Raw genomic sequence first — 4,334 nt, 5'->3', positions numbered from 1 at the left:
ATGTAAAACTAATCCTCTAGACTAGTTTAAACTGAATAACAATGTTACACTATCAATGTTTGTAGTATGTTTACTGTTATTAAACATTTTATAAAATAATCAAAAGATTAAAACATTAAAAACCCTTAAAAAGTAATTCATGTTTCAATTTTTATAATGCAATTTCTGGAAATATTTTCCGCAATTCGGAAAAGTATCTGGAAATTATCCAGCATTTAATTTTTCCGGCAAATTAAGAACTTTTATTCCGCTTACCTGACATTGGATTGAAATATCTGTTCTAGAAATTAAAACGTCCGAGAAGGGGATTTTACGATTGGATCTAGCTCAAACATAAATTGTATTGGCCCATCTAGCCAATTTAGATGTTCAAAAATTGTTGAATGGTTTTGTTCAACAAGTTTCACAAAGGAAAGAATACCGCCTATCCAGAAGCCTGAACAAAGTTATAGTTTTAAAGAATTTTTTTTAATTATGTCAACTTCACATTAAAGTGGGGATAGTAAAATGCCTACGGCTTGACCTTTTTGACTGAAGAAATTACCGTAAAATTAAATGAAAAGGGTTAAATACGCAAACTAGTTTTAATACATCAGCGATTTCAATTAAAGTATATTTATTTCAGTGATAATTTCTAGATAAACTTCCCAATTGCCATAAATAAGTGAAAAATGGTTTTTCTACAAAATGTCAAGCTTTAGCAGTAAAAAATTATTTCTTTGAATTTCATCAAAATAAAATAATATTGCCCCGCCAATTGACGTAGTAATAGTTGTGCTTCGTCAAATGGCGGTGAACGAGAAATATTTTTAGAAATGTGTAGAATTTTAGATTATTTTTATTTATTATATTAAATTAAATATTGTTTTATCGTCCATAGATTTGGGGCCCTTACCTGTCGGGGCCCGGGCAAACATGTCGGTCCAACCAGTTAGTAATCAGTCCACGGCATTAAATTGGTCACCAGTGTTGAGGTGATGATCAGTTTTGGAATTAAATTAAAAACCACCCGGTTACACCAACAAATTATATTTATTGACATAATCCTATTACTGAAATAATTTTATTGGGAAAGATCAGGAACTGATTCATATAAGGAGGAACTTGGTACTGTAGTAAATAGCTCTGCTGACATTCTTTGATACCGACCCTGCGCCCCGTTTCTGGAACATTTTTTACACCTTTTATTCCATTAATTATAGAAATATACTATTTTCTTTAATTGCGTTATTCATTTAATTGATATATTGTAAAAAAATGATAATTTGGTATTTGTGAAAGTTACAATTGTTTAATTTTTAATTTACGCCCTATAAATGTCAGCATCAGAAAATACGTTTGGAGGAACAGATAAATTAACCGCCAGAATTTCTAATAACTAATCATAAAAATTTCGGTTTACTGTTTATTTATGGATTTTATTCGCGAATAAAAAACGAATTAATATTATTAGATATTAATTAAAAAATTAAAATCAATTAAAAAAGCGTGAATAGACCATGAGGAGTAGGCATTGCGTGAATTTATGCAGCATTAAAATGCGATTTGTTGCGAACTTGCTAAGGTCGATCAGTAGCTACTTTCAAATTACTAGTGTTATATACTAGTGCACTCACCTGATGCTGTAATTTATAAATCTAAATTTTCTTTTATTCCTTAGATTGCAAAAATGAAAAAGCAGACTTCTGTGGTTACGACTGTTACTGCCCGAAAACAGGATATCCAAAGTGCAAATGCCACGAACCTAAAGAAGGCCGTAAGTGTCCGACTTATTTTAATATATTTCATACAATAATTTTGATTAAAATTTCAATCTATACCAAATCCTATGCTTGGTTCCCACGAGCGTTTGTAACGAATCGTTTGTTAGGTTTGACACGCACAAATGTTTTGGCCAAGGAAAAGAAACTTAAGCTACCGTTTGGAAATAAAAAATTACAACGCTCAATCTACTCTTTAGCCCTCCAATATTTAAAGGATTTTTAACATATTGTGTTATTATTTGTTCGCAACCTATTTGCAAAGAAACTCGTATAAAGCAAAGCCGCAAAGTTATCTGCGGAGAAACAAAACGTCTTTGGCCAAACGTAAACCTAATCAAATAAAAAACAAATGGTAGTTAAGTTTGAAATGCAGGTTAGAATTAAGACGATCATGAACATCTATCGGTCTAATAATACCTGGCCCTAAATGGGTTAGAGTGTGCAATAACTGGTGGCTTTACCGGGGAGTCGGGGTCCGGCTCTTGTAACCCATAAGGGCGGTGGCGCACTGGGAGATGTTAGCTCTGATCAAATTTTCCTATCTCCACCTCCGACTTCGGTCAGGTTTGAGCTGGATACCGAACTTCGGTTCAGGCTAACGGAGAGGGTCCAGGCAAGCTGGCCGCCTCGGCGGATTGGGTAGCCTGCTGTGGGGCGGCGGGCCTCCATATGCGGGCACGGCGGTCCTGTTTCCCGGCCTTTTGGGTTCCACCGGGATCTCCGGTGCCAGCTGTGCCGGGTTACTTGGGCTGCTGTGTGCTCGTCGTTCCCCTTTAGGAGCTCTCTCCAAAGAGCTTGGCTCCTTACCTAGGTAGGTAGGGTGTCGCTGGAGTTGCCAGAGCATCCATTCTAAATCCCACTGCTGTGTGCGAAGTGGGGATTGGTCCACCCATTGCTGCACCTTCTGCTGGGTTGAATGGCTTGCGTCAAAGGTGAGACCATCGGTAGTAGGGTTCTGCTACCCATGCTGGATTTGTCACCTGTCTGGGCTAGGTGGACGCTGGCGTAGGGCACTATGATGATAGGCCACCGGTGGTATGGTCTTTGTTACTAGGTACACCGGGCTATAAATTCTGCCACACTGGTCTAATAATACCCCAAAAGACAAGAAGTGGTATTTAAGCTTCCCGATAGAAAGCTCTTGACACATTAGGATAAGTTGGTGTATGTGGACCCTTTAACGATGGCCTTAATATCAGGACCGAGGGGCCCATGGCACTGTTGGGATCCAAATGTTTTGGAAAAAATAACACTGATTACAGTGATTAGAAAGCCCATAAAATCTGAACGTTGGTCTCCGGTTCTTGGGATAAAACCTTTTGCGCGTGATAAAAACAAACATTTAGGACGAATGGGCCTCTTGCAGGGCCTGATTGGGTCGCGCCGCACGGTTGACGAGATAAAAGTTTACAATAAAAGAAACCACAAAAATCCTAAAATTCCAGTGGGGTATTGGAATATATAACCCAAACTTATTCGCGTTTACATTTATCCAATTATATTTCCATTTACCCAATATTATTCGCATTTACCCAATTTTATTTCTCTAATTTATTTGCATTTACCTAAGTTGGTTTTCATTTATGAAAATATTAAATTAGGCTCTTTCACGAAACGCTGATAAGCGTCTCAATAAACAAGACTGTTATTTCTATCAATAATATATTTAAACTTTAATTAATAAATCAAATAAATAGTTTTACTTTTTATCATCACATTAAATAATTGTAAATAACCATTAATCACAACTTTAATAACCGTAACTTTAAAAATTGCACTCGTTTAAAATATAAATATTAAAATTTTGTTGCTCCTAATTAAATAATTTGTGACAACGTAAAATATGTAAATGATGTTGCCAGGGCAAACCGCGAAAAAATGTTTGTGCACTATCCAGCCAAGCAAAATTATTACTTCTATGGTAAAGGAGCCACTATTAGCCACTTATTTAAAATAATAAATGATTTTTTTAAGTGATCAAGAAATGCTACGACAACCCTCCGTTCATTCACAACGATGAAAGAACTCATTGCCACAGGTACAAAAATGGCGCTAGTCTTTACTGCACAATAAAGTGCCAAAAATATTTTCATCTCACGGGAGACTTTGAGTTGAAGTGTGAAAATGGAACCTGGAACCATGAATTTCCAAAATGCGGTAAGTTTTAAATTTTTTCAGGGATCCGAAGTGGTTAATGACAGATGTCAAATTTGTGAGAAAAATAAGTGGAACCGACATAACCAACTGCCAAATATGACCGATAAAGGCAAAGATTTTTAAAATATCACACAAAATTTAATTTGCGATATTTTAGTTAAGTATTTTGAAAATAGATTTAAGCCAACACAAGCTTTTTTTTCATTTTATTAACGAAATAACAATTTATAAGGAACTGGCTGGGTCGTCTTCTACATAGAAGATAAAAACCTTTTGAACAAATGAAGCATCCAGTGAATAGCTTCTTTGCTAGTTACTATTTGCTGTTTTGTCAACTTTCCTACTGGCATGGAATATGCTCTAAAAGTGTTATTTAGATAGCACTGGGTCGTTCACAAATAACGTCTGGGGACC

General features: G+C 35.9%; 1 long non-coding RNA gene across 1 annotated transcript; it reads left to right on the top strand.

The window, feature by feature from the left end:
• Positions 1–897: 897 nt before the first annotated feature.
• LOC149969020 (uncharacterized) lies at positions 898–3,914 on the top strand. The gene is made up of 3 exons (XR_016480745.1): positions 898–974; positions 1,661–1,756; positions 3,738–3,914. It is a non-coding gene; the product is annotated as an uncharacterized LOC149969020 (long non-coding RNA).
• Positions 3,915–4,334: the final 420 nt, after the last annotated feature.

The sequence above is a fragment of the Leiobunum rupestre genome, chromosome 1 (assembly GCF_980474605.1).
Source record: "Leiobunum rupestre chromosome 1, qqLeiRupe1.1.hap1, whole genome shotgun sequence".
NCBI lineage: Eukaryota > Metazoa > Arthropoda > Arachnida > Opiliones > Sclerosomatidae > Leiobunum > Leiobunum rupestre.
This window is presented reverse-complemented; position numbering and strand designations above follow the sequence as displayed.